This window comes from Phyllobates terribilis, unplaced genomic scaffold, assembly GCF_046119375.1.
Source record: "Phyllobates terribilis strain yellow unplaced genomic scaffold, ASM4611937v1 Scaffold_2__4_contigs__length_985480577, whole genome shotgun sequence".
NCBI classification, from domain to species: Eukaryota; Metazoa; Chordata; class Amphibia; order Anura; family Dendrobatidae; genus Phyllobates; species Phyllobates terribilis.
This window is the reverse complement of record NW_027362762.1, coordinates 107375068-107391136: the sequence shown is the minus strand read 5'-3', so window position 1 is coordinate 107391136 and position 16069 is coordinate 107375068. Positions and strand designations below refer to the sequence as shown.

At 46.6% G+C, this 16069-nt stretch overlaps 1 protein-coding gene across 2 annotated transcripts in view; it reads right to left on the bottom strand.

Annotated features, from left to right (window-relative positions):
* Window positions 1–16069, bottom strand: part of MTUS2 (microtubule associated scaffold protein 2) — an 833540-nt gene that overhangs the window by 735217 nt on the left and 82254 nt on the right. Inside the window, exon 1 of one of the 2 annotated variants that reach the window (XM_073662485.1) lies at window positions 3343–3547. The exons of the other annotated variant lie outside the window; for it this stretch is intronic. The gene's annotated coding sequence lies outside the window, so the exon portion shown is untranslated. Of the gene's footprint in view, window positions 1–3342; window positions 3548–16069 lie in introns of those variants that run through there. 2 annotated transcript variants of the gene reach the window in all.

The following is a 16069-nucleotide window of genomic DNA, read 5'->3' as shown; positions in this document are numbered from 1 at the left end:
AAAGAGGCTGTCCCTGGTGTTAAAATATGCTTTAATAATAATGATGACATTATCCTTTCTGCTCATTACAGAAAAATAATAGCAACAAAGTAGAAAATAACTGGCATAAACTGGTGCTAAAAGTCATCACCAATCATGCAAAGTCAAAATAATGTAAAGTAGAAATACCAAAAAATCACAATGATCTGCATAATTAATGGAATGGGTACAAAATAGCTTTCACCACCAAATTACTCAGAAGCGGTCAATACATTGTGTAATCACAGCTCCAACTCTGGGAAAACAAGTGAAAAATTAACTTTCTCTGAAACATCACTATGGAGCTCCACAACAAATTACAGAAAAGATTCAACATCTGACCACATGATGATGATGATGTCATGTTGTTTGCCGGCGGAGAAGAATATCAAACTTTTGCACATGGAGCCCCCTTGGGGTGCGGGTTATACTACCACACCGAACCACATGGTGCTTGTTTTTGCTCATTTCTATAATGACTGGGTCAAAGGAGCATTCAGATCATTGACATTTGTGGCAAATCCACAAGAGGTCCTTAAATGTCCCACGTTTAGTAGCATTAATGGAGCATTTGCATCTTCATTAACTTTTATGGGACTTTGGCCAAGCAAGTTTTTCTTTCCAAGATTCTCGTAGATGGGAATGAAGAGAACATGGCCATCTCTCCATTCATTCTCTGCCTCAGTCCAGAGACGAGTGAGTTGTCGAATTAACAAGCGTGATGGAAAATGTCAGTGTAGATAGGTGGCCATCTATCAAATATTCAAGGCAAATCCCATGTGTTTGATGGGATTTATGTCTAGGATAGGAATTCCCACATGATTGTGTGGTACCCTGCTATCACAGGTACCACAGGACCCAAAAGGGTTCATGGACGGACTTCTCCACCAGAGGCCCTCATTACATAACAGACACCTCCACCCTTCCACCTCATACCACCAGGGGGAGCCCTGTTAGGGATATATATACTGGAGGGTGGAGTTAGGTAGTCAGAGTGTGCTAGGACTTTAATTCAGTGAGGAAGCAGAATGTAAGCTGCTGTGCTGAGGGCCAGCCAGGGCCTAAAGCACGTGCTGAAGCCTCAGGGCCTAGAGTCTGGCCGGAGGCAAGGAGAAGAGTGAGAGGAGTTATGGGGGCAGAGGAGCATCTTAGGCTCACCCCAGAACACAAGCCGGACACCGGGTCCGTGCCTACAGGATCCTCTACGCCCAGTAGGAATAACCAGTATACCAGGAGGATTCTAGACCCCTGGTCAACCTGAAGCTACAATCATCTAAAGAACTAGGAACCATGAAGGCCCCAGCGTCCAGGGATAGTGGTATCCAGAGGAAAGTTCTTACCACCAAGCATACAGGTTAAGAGAGTGAAACAGCATAGAAGCTAGGCCTAGTTCCCGGCTGGCCAGAAGCTTTAGAGAGAGGAAGAAACAGATCAGGAGACCTTATACCCGCTCACTGGGGAGAGTCCAGAAGTGCACCTTTCCTATCAAGTACCCTGGACCGTACCTGCCGTCTACACCAGTAAAGGTACTGAAGCGAACCCCCTGTGTGCGTGTCTGTTATTCTCCCCTGACCCGACCTGGCCACCTCTCACCATCAACCCTGCCCCGGGGGGGCCCGCTCCGCCTGTGGGGAGCCAAAACATCCTAGCTGCCATCCCATCACCCCCTGGAGGTCTGCAGCAGCGCTGGTACCCATTACCAGAAACCACAGGTGGCGTCACGAGACAAAAACTGTTAACAAGCCCCCTTTTAAAGTGTGACCCCAGGGTACGGGCCCGGGAGCCGACTGCCGTGACATCCCACAGAAGGTCAAGGCCCGGGTACCGAGTTTCCCCCATATCCCCCTGGGCGGGTCAATTGCTTGTAGGCAGGGTTGACCCCAGATTCATGTGGGCCCTTGAGTCTCAGTGGCCTCTCTTCACTATCAATTTTTTCCTTCTCTTTTCCAGAAGCTATCTTTTTATTTTTCAGTTGGATCAGGGCTTGTCTTTGTGGTATGTGCTGTAGTTTATATCATTACTCTTTTGTGGTCCATCCAACCTTATGGTCTCTTTTTATTTCGATTTACTTGTGAGGTGACCAAAAAAAGAAAACGGTGATTCTACAATTTCCATATTTTTTGCCCATTCTCCTTATGGTATTAATATTATGATATTTTATTCGTTTGGACAGTTACACATGCAGACATACCAAACTTTTTTTTTTACATTTTATTTATACTCTGTGAAAAAGGAGGTGATATGAACCTTTATATTTATTCCAAATATTTTTCTGTTCTTTTTACATTTTTATTGATTTTGCTACTGGATTTGAACCTACAATCACTTGATTGCCTGTACACTGCATTGCATAACTGTAATACTGCAACATATTACAAATGTAACTATCTCCTATGAAGACCAGTTCCAGGCTAGGCTTCATAGCTGTACAAACGCATCCCTTGGCACCCCTCGACGATGTTGCGGGGAGGCTGATGAATGTTGGAAGAGATACCTTCCCATATTTCCAACCTCTTAAATGTCGCTGTCACAATGAATAACGCATCTAAGGGTTTAAACTGCGATTGAAACAGACTTGGATGCCAGCAGCTGTATAACACCGCCGGCACCCACACTTTATGGAGCGGGCTCAGTAACTGAGCCTGCTCCATGCATTCAGTGCATACATCTGCTGTACAGAGGATGTCTCAAATCTACACTTTGGTAAAGGGGTCCAGGCAGGCGCTGTGGGCCTCTGCACTTGCTGCTTGCTGTTGGTAGGGCCTGTGGGGAAGCGATGTCTGCAAAAATCACCTTATCACGAAACATAAGGATGCTGCCAACCTAGTTCAGGGGCAAGAGGCGGCAATTTGAATCTCCAGCGCCCTCATCAACTGTTCAATATGCGACAGAGGGTCCTTTCGTCCCCCCCATGCTTCCTGGCATGTATATAGATGTACAGAGATGAATATGTCATATTTATACCAGTTTTGCTTGTACTGTAAAGCCAAAATATCAATTATTCTCAACTATGGCAGATACGGACGAGAACAATATATGGGCCCTTTGCAGACCAATTGTTCATCTTAATGCACAATTCCACCTGTTTTAGAGGTAGGAGTGGGCCCCTTTACCTCTTGGGCCCCTGTGCGACTGTACATATTGTACCAATGAATGTCCACCCCTGATTTTGAAGATATCTAAATGTCAAACATGTCCGATGAAGAAGGAACCCCAACACATGTGTATAGCGGGAGTCATCTGGTAACAGAACATGCGGTATTATTTACATACAATATCTGGAACACAGAACATGGTTTGTAGAAGACGGGCATTAGCGCTTACCTGGTTGTGCAGCTTATCTCTGACTGGCACAGAGCTGAGGATCTGGTGCTGCTGCTGTCAGTCATTGCCTAACACAATAGAAATGTTCTGTACATCGGCTGTAAACAAACCCTTCTCCCGCGTCCTCACTTGTTTAACTGAACCATGAAGCACCGTGCACGTGTGGCGTGCATGCAGAAGCCATTTCCTTTCTCATTAGCATTGGGGCCACCTACCTAGGGAGGCACTAAACTGCGAGTTCATGCAATGTTAATGTCGAACAATTGAAACAGAAGCACAGTTGCCGTGGACAAGGTTTGACACCCCTAAGGAAGATCACGAGAGACCTTGAGAGCTCAGATCAATCATGCAAAAGCGGAGAAAAAATGATGTCGAGAATAAACTGCTGCAAAATGCACCAGATTTTTTTGCGATGCTAAAGAAACGAATCATTCTTCTCCCTCCCTCCGCACCGTTCACCACCTCGACTCTGCTGGAGAAAAACATTTTAGTTCACGGAGAATGCAAGTCACAGGAGAATAGCAATTACACAGATCCGCGGCAGCTGAGCCTTTTATGCTAACTCACTAGTGCTATTCTTTTTCACGTGGGCACTGAAGGGAAAACCTCAACTCTCAAAGCTATATAGAAAAACACTTCTACCCAAGACACATCCAGCCCGACATGATTTCTGGGTGGGTGAATAATGATAAAATAATATTTCATATATTACCAGAGTGAACAACATGTGTAGAAGACCAAAGCCATTGGGATACATTGTAACCAGGCTTTTGGCTCTGTGTGAAGATGCTTATAATATAATAATCATGCACACAGTTGTATACCGCTCCGTACGACCTCCAAACAGATAACATCCATAGCACGCTATGGGGACGTGCTATTGCTTCCATGCTGCGTTATTCTCCCCTGGAAACTGTTTTGAATATGTTTGTAATACAGTGATGTATAGAGACATACACCGCGTGCAGAATTATTAGGCAAATGCGTATTTTGATCACTTTGATACTTTTTTATACATGTTGTCCTACTCCAAGCTGCATAGGCTTGAGAGCCAACTACCAATTAAGTAAATCTGGTGATGTGCATCTCTGTAATGAGGAGGGGTGTTGACTAATGACATCAACACCCTATATAAGGTGTGCTTAATTATTAGGCAACTTCCTTTCCTTTGGCAAAATGGGTCAGAAGAGAGATTTGACGGGCTCTGAAAAGGCCAAAATTGTGAGATGTCTTGCAGAGGGATGCAGCAGTCTTGAAAAATTTCCAAACCTTTGAAGCGTGAACACCGAACAATCAAGCGTTTCATGTCAAATAGCCAACAGGGTCGCAAAAAGCGTGTTGGCCAAAAAAGGCGCAAAATAACTGCCCATGAATTGAGGAAAATCAAGCGTGAAGCTGCCAAGATGCCATTCGCCACCAGTTTTGCCATATTTCAGAGCTGCAACGTTACTGGAGTATCAAAAAGCACAAGGTGTGCAATACTCAGGGACATGACCAAGGTAAGGAAGGCTGAAAAACGACCACCTTTGAACAAGAAACATAAGATAAAACGTCAAGAATGGGCCAAGAAATATCTTAAGACTGTTTTTTCAAAGGTTTTATGGACTGATGAAATGAGAGTGACTCTTGATGGGCCAGATGGATGGGCAGAGGCTGGTTGAGTAAAGGGCAGAGAGCTCCACTCCGACTCAGACCCCAGCACGGTGGAGGTGGGGTACTGGTATGTGCTGGTATCATCAAAGATGAACTTGTGGGACCTTTTCGGGTTGAGGATGGAGTGAAGCTCAACTCCCAGACCTACTGCCAGTTTTTGGAAGACAACTTCTTCAAGCAGTGGTACAGGAAGAAGTCGGTATCGTTCAAGAAAAACAAGATTTTCATGCAGGACAATGCTCCATCACATGCATCCAACTACTCCACAGCGTGGCTGGCCAGTAAAGGTCTAAAAGAAGAAAAAATAATGACATGGCCCCCTTGTTCACCTGAACTGAACCCCATAGAGAACCTGTGGTCCATCATAAAATGTGAGATGTACAGGGAGGGAAAACAGTACACCTCTCGGAACAGTGTCTGGGAGGCTGTGGTGGCTGCTGCACGCAATGTTGATCGAAAACAGATCAAGCAACTGACAGAAGCTATGGATGGAAGGCTGTTGATTGTCATCCTAAAGAAAGGTGGCTATATTCATCACTATTGTTTTGGTTTTTGTTTTTGCATGTCAGAAATGTTTATTTCTAAATTTTGTGCACTGATATTGGTTTACCTGGTGAAAATAATCAAGTGAGATGGAATTATATTTGGTTTTTATTAAGTTGCCTAATAATTCTGCACAGTAATAGTTACCTGCACAAACAGATATCCTCCTAAGATAGCCAAATCGAAAAAAAGGCCACTCCAACTTCCAAAAATATTAAGCTTGGATATTTATGAGTCTTTTGGGTTGATTGAGAACATAGTTGTTGATCAATAATAAAAATAATCCTCTAAACTACAACTTGCCTAATAATTCTGCACACAGTGTAGTTTGGCGACATAGAGAATACTACGCCTCCATACTAGCCATAGTAGTTGTCAAACTCAACGAATTTCTGAAGGATCAGCATTAGTGATGAGCGAATTTGCAAAAATTTGAATTCAACAGTTCGCTCAAAATTGTCCAGAAAATTCTATTCACAGGAAGTGTATTCGATGCAAATCAAATGTACACCCTTCTACTATCTGCTCTCCAGACCCCAGAGCATAATATACATATCTAATAAAAAAAGAAGAAATTATAGTCACGTGGTCCCCACCTGACCGGCCCCACTGCCCCATTCAGTCCAGTTCTCTTATTCCGTCTGGTCCATCTTCAGCATCTTTTGGCATCTGTCGTCTTTGGCATCTCCTGCGTTGACTAGACTGCGATGTATGCCATGACGCCGCGGTCAACTCAATGCAGGGCAGGTAAAAGATGGCAGAATACCGCACCAGTAATCATACCAAGAAAGACCGGTTAGACCTTGGTGAGTATTTTCTTTAAAAAAACAACAAAAAAACCCTTCTTGGCCTTTTTGAGTTCGCCATATTTGTTTGGCAATTTGTGCAAATTCTGGTGAAATTTTTGTGAAATCCAAGGCAAATTCAATTCACCTTGAAGCGATTTGCTCATGTCTAATCAGTATGCTAATATACTGTGTATGGTGGTCTCATGTCAAGGTAACGCAGAATTGGGCATGTAGGACTTCAGTATGTCCAATCATTGGTGTCTGACAGCGTTTTTTTTTCTCCTATCCCTATTGAAAAAAAAACATGCTTTCATGGTTAAATGAAAAAAGCATGTTTATTGTGGTGTCAGAGGAAAGAACGGTCAGCTGAAAAAGTATTCAGCAACTAGTTGTCTCACGTGTATTATCATTTTTTGGGTAGCAGAACTGATTCAAAACCACATAAAAAACTCTAAATGAAAATACAAGCTATACACCGTATGCTCAATTATTAGACGAGTATTTTGACAATATTATCATTTTTATGCAAATTGTCCAACTCCGAGCTGTGTAAACCTGAATGCTAATTGGATGAAGCAGATCAGGTGATGTGTATTTGTGTAATGAGAGGGTGCGGCCTGAGGATACAACAGCCTTTATCAAGGTGTGCAGAATTATTAGGCAGTTTGTTTCCCACAGGCAAAATGGGTTAAAAAATATATTTATCCTACTCTGAAAAGTGAAAAATTCTTACAAATCTTAGAGGGACGCAGCAGCCATGAAATTACTAAGATATTGACGAGTGATCACAGAACCATCAAATGTTTTGTTGCAAAGTTAACAGGGTCTCAAAAACGTGTAGAGAAAAAAATACGCACATTAACTGCCAAAGATTTGAGGAGAATCAAACATAAAAGTGACCAGGAAGCCATTATCCTCCAGTGCTGCCATATTCTCGACCACCACTGTACAAGACACAGAAGTACAAGGTGTTCAGTGCTCAAAGACATGGCCGAGGTAAGGAGGCTGAAACCGACCACCACTGAGCAAGACACAGAAGTACAAAGTGTTCAGTGCTCAGAGACATGGCTGAGGTAAGGAAGCTGAAACCAACCACCACTGAGCAAGACACAGAAGTACAAGGTGTTCAGTGCTCAGAGACATGGCCGAGGTAAGGAAGGATGAAACCCGACCACCACTGAGCAAGACACAGAAGTACAAGGTGTTCAGTGCTCAGAGACATGGCCGAGGTAAGGAAGGCTGAAACCGGACCACCACTGAGCAAGACACAGAAGTACAAGGTGTTCAGTGCTCAGAGACATGGCCGAGGTAAGGAAGGATGAAACCCGACCACCACTGAGCAAGACACAGAAGTACAAGGTGTTCAGTGCTCAGAGACATGGCCGAGGTAAGAAGGCTGAAACCAACCACCACTGAGCAAGACACAGAAGTACAAGGTGTTCAGTGCTCAGAGACATGGCCGAGGTAAGGAGGCTGAAACTGACCACCACTGAGCAAGACAGAGAAGTACAAGGTGTTCAGTGCTCAGAGACATGGCCGAGGTAAGAAGGCTGAAACCAACCACCACTGAGCAAGACACAGAAGTACAAGGTGTTCAGTGCTCAGAGACATGGCTGAGGAGAAGAGGCTGAAACCCGACCACCACTGAGCAAGACACAGAAGTACAAGGTGTTCAGTGCTCAGAGACATGGCCGAGGTAAGAAGGCTGAAACCGACCACCACTGAACAAGACACAGAAGTACAAGGTGTACAGTGCTCAGCGACATGGCCGAGGTAAGGAGGCTGAAACCGAACGACCACTGAACAAGACACAGAAGTACAAGGTGTACAGTGCTCAGCGACATGGCCGAGGTAAGGAAGCTGAAACCGACCACCACTGAGCAAGACACAGAAGTACAAGGTGTTCAGTGCTCAGAGACATGGCCGAGGCTGAAACCGACCACCACTGAACAAGACACAGAAGTACAAGGTGCTCAGAAACATGGTCGAGGTAAGGAGGGCTGAAACCGACCACCACTGAACAAGACACAGAAGTACAAGGTGTTCAGTGCTCAGAGACATGGTCAAGGTAAGGAGGGCTGAAACCCACCACCACTGAACAAGACACAGAAGTACAAGGTGTTCAGTGCTCAGAGACATGGTCAAGGTAAGGAGGGCTGAAACCTGACAACAACTGAGCAAGACACAGAAGTACAAGGTGTTCAGTGCTCACAAACATGGCCGAGGTAAGGAAGACTGAAACCGACCACCAATGAGCAAGACACAGAAGTACAAGGTGTTCAGTGCTCAGAGACATGGCTGAGGTAAGGGAGGCTGAAACCTGACCACAACTGAGCAAGACACAGAAGTACAAGGTGTTCAGTGCTCAGAGACATGGCCGAGGGGAGGGAGGCTGAACCCGACCACCACTGAACAAGACACAGAAATACAAGGTGTTCAGTGCTCAGAGACATGACCGAGGTAAGAAGGCTAAAACCGACCACCACTGAACAAGACACAGAAGTACAAGGTGTTCGGTGCTCAGAGACATGACCGAGGTAAGGAAGGTGGAAACCGATCACCACTGAGCAAGACACAGAAGTACAAGGTGTTCAGTGCTGAGAGACATGGCCAAGGTAAGGAAGGCTGAGACCGACCTTCACTGAATAAGACACAGAAGTACAAAGTGCTCAGAGACATGGCCGAGGTAATTAGGCTGAAACTGACCGCCACTGAACAAGACACAGAAGTACAAGGTGTTCAGTGCTCAGAGACATGGCCGAGGTAAGGAAGACTGAAACTTGACCAGCCCTGAACAAGACACAGAAGTACAAGGTGTTCAGTGCTCAGAGACATGACCGAGGTAAGGAGGCTGAAACCTGACCACCACTGAGCAAGACACAGAAGTACAAGGTGTTCAGTGCTCAGAGACATGGCCGAGGTAAGGAGGCTGAAACCGACCACCACTGAACAAGACACAGAAGTACAAGGTGTTCAGTGCTCAGAGACATGGCCGAGGTAAGGAGGCTGAAACCGACCACCACTGAGCAAGACACAGAAGTATAAGGTGTTCAGTGCTCAGAGACATGGCCGAGGTAAGGAGGCTGAAACCGACCACCACTGAGCAAGACACAGAAGTATAAGGTGTTCAGTGCTCACAGACATGGCCGAGGTAAGGAGGCTGAAACCCGACCACCACTGAGCAAGACACAGAAGTACAAGGTGTTCAGTGCTCAGAGACGTGGCCGAGGTAAGGAAGGCTGAAACCAACCACCACTGAGCAAGACACAGAAGTACAAGGTGTACAGTGCTCAGAGACATAGCCGAAGTAACGAAAAAACCCGACCACCACTGAACAAGACACACAAGTACAAGGTGCTCAGTGCTCAGAGACATGGCCGAGGTAAGGGAGGCTGAAACCTTACCACCACTGAGCAAGACACAGAACTACAAGGCGTTCAGTGCTCAGAGACATGGCCAAGGTAAGGAAGAAACCCGACCACCACTGAGCAAGACACAGAAGTACAAGGTGCTCAGTGCTCAGAGACATGGCCGATGTAAGGGAGGCTGAAACCTGACCACCACTGAGTAAGACACAGAAGTACAAGGTGTTCAGTGCTCAGAGACATGGCCGAGGTAAGGAAGACTGAAACCGACCACCACTGAACAAGACACAGAAGTACAAGGTGTTCAGTGCTCACAGACATGGCCGAGGTAAGGAAGACTGAAACCGACCACCACAGAAGTACAAGGTGTTCAGTGCTCAGAGACATGGCCAAGGTAAAGAGGCTGAAACCTGTAACATCCCTGGCGGCGTGCTGGCATGGCTTACCACCTCCCACCATGCAAGACCGCCATTTTACCTATCAGTCCAGGCTGCACACTTTGCTCCAGTACCTGCTGTGTCTCTTGTCTGATTGCTTAGGGCGGCGGCGTGGTTACTGCCTGATTCTTATAGTTACTGTGTGCGCACTCCTAATGCCTCCCCAGCCTGCACCTAATTCCAACTGGTTGTCTCTGTACTTCTGTTTGTGAGTTTCGTGTCCACTCGCTACTTCATATTAAGTACCTTGTGTGTATCTGGTTCTGCTTGTCCCGTTTCCCTGCCTCCGTATCTACCTCCTGTGTTCTAACTATCTTCCTGTATTTTCCAGTCTGTTCCATGTGAACAGAGCCCTGTCCTTTCTGCCTGCACCTTCTGCTCTGCTTGTCCACCGCATTTGCAGTTTAGCTCTGCTCTGCTTGTTCACCGCACCTGCGGTTTCGCTCTGCTCTGCTTGTTCACCGTTCCTGCGGTTTCGCTCTGCTCTGCTTGTCCACCGCACCTGTGGTTTTGCTCTGCTCTGCTTGTCCACCGCACCTGCGGTTTCGCTCTGCTCTGCTCCGCTTGTCCTCCGCTCCTGCGGTTCTGCTCTGCTAGTCCACCGCACCCACGGCTCTGTTCCTGTATCCCAGTCTGTACTGGTCCCTATCCAGCCTGCGTTCATACCTGCCAGTATCTGCCTGTCTGCATACCAGCCGTGCCTGCCAGTACAAGCCTGTCTGCATACCAGCCATGCCTGCCAGTGCCCACCTGTCTGCATACCAGCCGTGCCTGCCAGTACCCACCTGTCTATATGCCAGTCTAACTTACCTGTTCCTGCATTCCCCGGTGGGGGTCAACAGCTGTGACCGGGGTCTGACCTGGAGTAGCACCTGGTCCCTCTGCACGGTTCCTCCCTGGTTCACGGAGTCGACTGAGCCGCCGTGCGACCTTGGTCAGACCGATTTGATACTTAGTCACGCCCCTCCAGGCACTCCTCGGTTCATGGTCCAGTGGGATCACTAACCACGCTCACGCCAGTCAGTCCGGGCGCGAGCATAACAAAACCGACCACCACTGAACAAGACACAGAAGTACAAGGTGCTCAGTGCTCAGAGACATGGCCGAGGTAAGGAGGCTGAAATCCGACCACCACTGAGCAAGACACAGAAGTACAAGGTGTTCAGTGCTCAGAGACATGGCCAATGTAAGGAAGGCTGAAACCGACCACCACTGAGCAAGACACAGAAGTACAAGGTGTTCAGCGCTCAGAGACATGGCCGAGGTAAGGAAGCTGAAACCGACCACCACTGAGCAAGAAACAGAAGTACAAGGTATTCAGTGCTCAGAGACATGTCTGAGGTAATGGAGGCTGAAACCCAACCACCACTGAACAAGACACAGAAGTACAAGGTGTTCAGTGCTCAGAGAGATGGCCGAGGTAAGGAGGCCGAAACCGACCACCACTGAACAAGACACAGAAGTACAAGGTATTCAGTGCTCAGAGACATGACCGAGGTAAGCAGGCTGAAACCTGACCACCACTGAGCAAGAAACAAAAGTACAAGGTGTTCAGTGCTCAGAGACATGGCTGAGGTAAGGAAGCTGAAACCGACCACTACTGAACAAGACACAGAAGTACAAGGTGTTCAGTGCTCAGAGACATGGCCAATGTAAGGAAGGCTGAAACCTACCACCACTGAGCTAGACACAGAAGTACAAGGTGTTCAGCGCTCAGAGACATGGCCGAGGTAAGGAGGCTGAAACCGGACCACCACTGAGCAAGACACAGAAGTACAAGGTGTTCAGTGCTCAGAGACATGGCCGAGGTAAGGAAGCTGAAACCGACCCCCACTGAGCAAGACACAGAAGTACAAGGTGTTCAGTGCTCAGAGACATGGCTGAGGTAAGGAAGCTGAAACCGACCACCACTGAGCAAGACACAAAAGTACAAGGTGTTCAGTGCTCAGAGACATGGCCGAGGTAAGGAAGGCTGAAACCCGACCACCACTGAGCAAGACACAGAATACAAGGTGTTCAGTGCTCAGAGACATGGCCGAGGTAAGGAAGACTGAAACCGACCCCCACTGAGCAAGACACAGAAGTACAAGGTGTTCAGTGCTCAGAGACATGGCCGAGGTAAGGAAGGTGGAAACCCGACCACCACTGAGCAAGACACAGAAGTACAAGGTGTTCAGTGCTCAGAGACATGGCCGAGGTAAGGAAGGCTGAAACCCGACCACCACTGAGCAAGACACAGAAGTACAAGGTGTTCAGCGCTCAGAGACATGGCCGAGGTAAGGAAGCTGAAACCGACCACCACTGAGCAAGACACAGAAGTACAAGGTATTCAGTGCTCAGAGACATGGCCGAGGTAAGGAAGCTGAAACCGACCACCACTGAGCAAGACACAAAAGTACAAGGTGTTCAGTGCTCAGAGACATGGCCGAGGTAAGGAAGGCTGAAACCCGACCACCACTGAGCAAGACACAGAAGTACAAGGTGTTCAGCGCTCAGAGACATGGCCGAGGTAAGGAAGCTGAAACCGACCACCACTGAGCAAGACACAGAAGTACAAGGTATTCAGTGCTCAGAGACATGGCCGAGGTAAGGAAGCTGAAACCGACCACCACTGAGCAAGACACAGAAGTACAAGGTATTCAGCGCTCAGAGACATGGCCGAGGTAAGGAAGCTGAAACCGACCACCACTGAGCAAGACACAGAAGTACAAGGTATTCAGTGCTCAGAGACATGGCCGAGGTAAGGAAGCTGAAACCGACCACCACTGAGCAAGACACAGAAGTACAAGGTATTCAGTGATCAGAGACATGACCAAGGTAAGGAAGCTGAAACCGACCACCACTGAGCAAGACACAGAAGTACAAGGTGTTCAGTGCTCAGAGACATGGCCGAAGTAAGGAAGCTGAAACCGACCACCACTGAGCAAGACACAGAAGTACAAGGTGTTCAGTGCTCAGAGACATGGCTGAGGTAAGGAAGCTGAAACCGACCACCACTGAGCAAGACACAGAAGCACAAGGTTTTCAGTGCTCAGAGAAATGGCCAAGGTAAGGAAGGCTGAAACCGACCACCACTGAGCAAGACACAGAAGTACAAGGTGTTCAGTGCTCAGAGACATGGCCGAAGTAAGGAAGCTGAAACCGACCACCACTGAGCAAGACACAGAAGCACAAGGTATTCAGTGCTCAGAGACATGGCCGAGGTAAGGAGGCTGAAACCTGACCACCACTGAACAAGACACAGAAGTACAAGGTGCTCAGAGACATGACCGAGGTAAGCAGACTGAAACCTGACCACCACTGAGCAAGAAACAAAAGTACAAGGTGTTCAGTGCTCAGAGACATGGCTGAGGTAAGGAAGCTGAAACCGACCACTACTGAACAAGACACAGAAGTACAAGGTGTTCAGCGCTCAGAGACATGGCCGAGGTAAGGAGGCTGAAACCGGACCACCACTGAGCAAGACACAGAAGTACAAGGTGTTCAGTGCTCAGAGACATGGCCGAGGTAAGGAAGCTGAAACCGACCCCCACTGAGCAAGACACAGAAGTACAAGGTGTTCAGTGCTCAGAGACATGGCTGAGGTAAGGAAGCTGAAACCGACCACCACTGAGCAAGACACAAAAGTACAAGGTGTTCAGTGCTCAGAGACATGGCCGAGGTAAGGAAGGCTGAAACCCGACCACCACTGAGCAAGACACAGAAGTACAAGGTGTTCAGCGCTCAGAGACATGGCCGAGGTAAGGAAGCTGAAACCGACCACCACTGAGCAAGACACAGAAGTACAAGGTATTCAGTGATCAGAGACATGACCAAGGTAAGGAAGCTGAAACCGACCACCACTGAGCAAGACACAGAAGTACAAGGTGTTCAGTGCTCAGAGACATGGCCGAAGTAAGGAAGCTGAAACCGACCACCACTGAGCAAGACACAGAAGTACAAGGTGTTCAGTGCTCAGAGACATGGCTGAGGTAAGGAAGCTGAAACCGACCACCACTGAGCAAGACACAGAAGTACAAGGTTTTCAGTGCTCAGAGAAATGGCCAAGGTAAGGAAGGCTGAAACCGACCACCACTGAGCAAGACACAGAAGTACAAGGTGTTCAGTGCTCAGAGACATGGCCGAAGTAAGGAAGCTGAAACCGACCACCACTGAGCAAGACACAGAAGCACAAGGTATTCAGTGCTCAGAGACATGGCTGAGGTAATGGAGGCTGAAACCGACCACCACTGAGCAAGACACAGAAGTACAAGGTGTTCAGTGCTCAGAGACATGGCCGAGGTAAGGAAGGCTGAAACCGACCACCACTGAGCAAGACACAGAAGTGAAGACATCAATACTGGGCCAAGAAATATCAGAAGACAGATTTTTCAAAGGTTTTATGGACTGATGAGATAACTCTTGATGCACCAGATGGACCGGCCCGTGACTGGATCAGTAGCGGACACAGACCTCCACTCCTACACAGACAGCAGCAAAATGGAGGTGGGGTACTGCTATGGGCTGGTATTATTAAAGAAGAGCTAGTTGGACCTTTTCTTATTAAAGATGGACTCAAAATTAACTCCCAAAACTACTGCCAGATTTTAGAAGACACTTTCTTCAAGCAGTGGTACAGGAGAAAGTCTGCATCTTTCAAGACCATAATTTTGCGCCGGGCAAAGCTCCATCGCAGCATCCAAGTCTCCACTGTTCGACTGCCAGTAAAAGCCTTATAGATGAAAGAATAATGACACGGCCCTTTCCTCCTCTAACCTATATTGGAAAAACGGGAGGCTATATTGGTCACTGGGATTTTTGGGGGAAATGTCATAGATGTATTTTTGAGTGGTTTGGTTATTATTCCCACTTTAACAGATGAAAATAAAAAATTGAGATGGGAAAATTTACATTTTTCATTTAGCAACATAATAATTCTGCACACATCGATATTCTCCTAAGAAAGATAAAACTTCACTTTTACTTTCTTAAATATCCAGTTTTCAGGTTTATTAACCTTCTGGATTGACTGACAGCACTATACTTGTTCAATAATAGAATTAATCATTAAAAATATAAATTGCCTAATAATTGTGCACACACGCTGTTTTCTTTATTCACTCAGAGTTATCCAACTCTTCTGCAATTGAATGAAGTAGAGATGAGTGAATACATTTGCAGGACCAGGTCCAGTGGCCAGGTCAGTATTCTGTGACTGTTGGACAGAAACCCTGCAAATCTCCAGTTCCTCTTTTCATTAACCGGTCAACAATAATATTGCACCAGGCAGACTAATCAAGAAGAGCCGTGGATGCCGTCATGTAGGTGGCAGTTCGCTGGGCTCCTGTCCACCAGCCATGAAAGACTGACCTGTCCTTTGAACCAGGTTCCTGCAAATCGATTCTGCAACTCTCTAGACTTGAGTGGAACTTAGATCACCATTATCACTAAGTAGCTTATTTTTCGCTTACATGTTACAACAATAATACCTGGATCTCTTGTGGTTCGCATGAATTTAGATAATTAAAGAACCCTATGGTGATCTATATTCAATTTGCTTAAGCCGCAGGAGCTCTGGGTATTGCAGCCATAATATCAATATTACCATCCACCAGTACATGTATATGAATGGAGGGTCCCATAACCAGGTATTATGACAGCATTCCTCTACTTAGAGAAAAAAATAAAAGCAAGAGAAAATAGAAAAAAATAATAACAGCAATGGTCTTCATTACAGCTATTTAACCCTGCTTTATCATTGTTATTACAAGTTTCCATAGAGGAAAGAATCCCATTATTTATATAGCGCTAATCTACTCTGAAGCAATGTACACAGATTATAATGGCTCACATCATTCTCTGTCCCCGGTGGGCACACAATCTTATTTTTATTATAACACGTACACAACAGGATGCCAATTACCCTATCAGTATGTCAGGGCATTATACTACCCAAGAAATT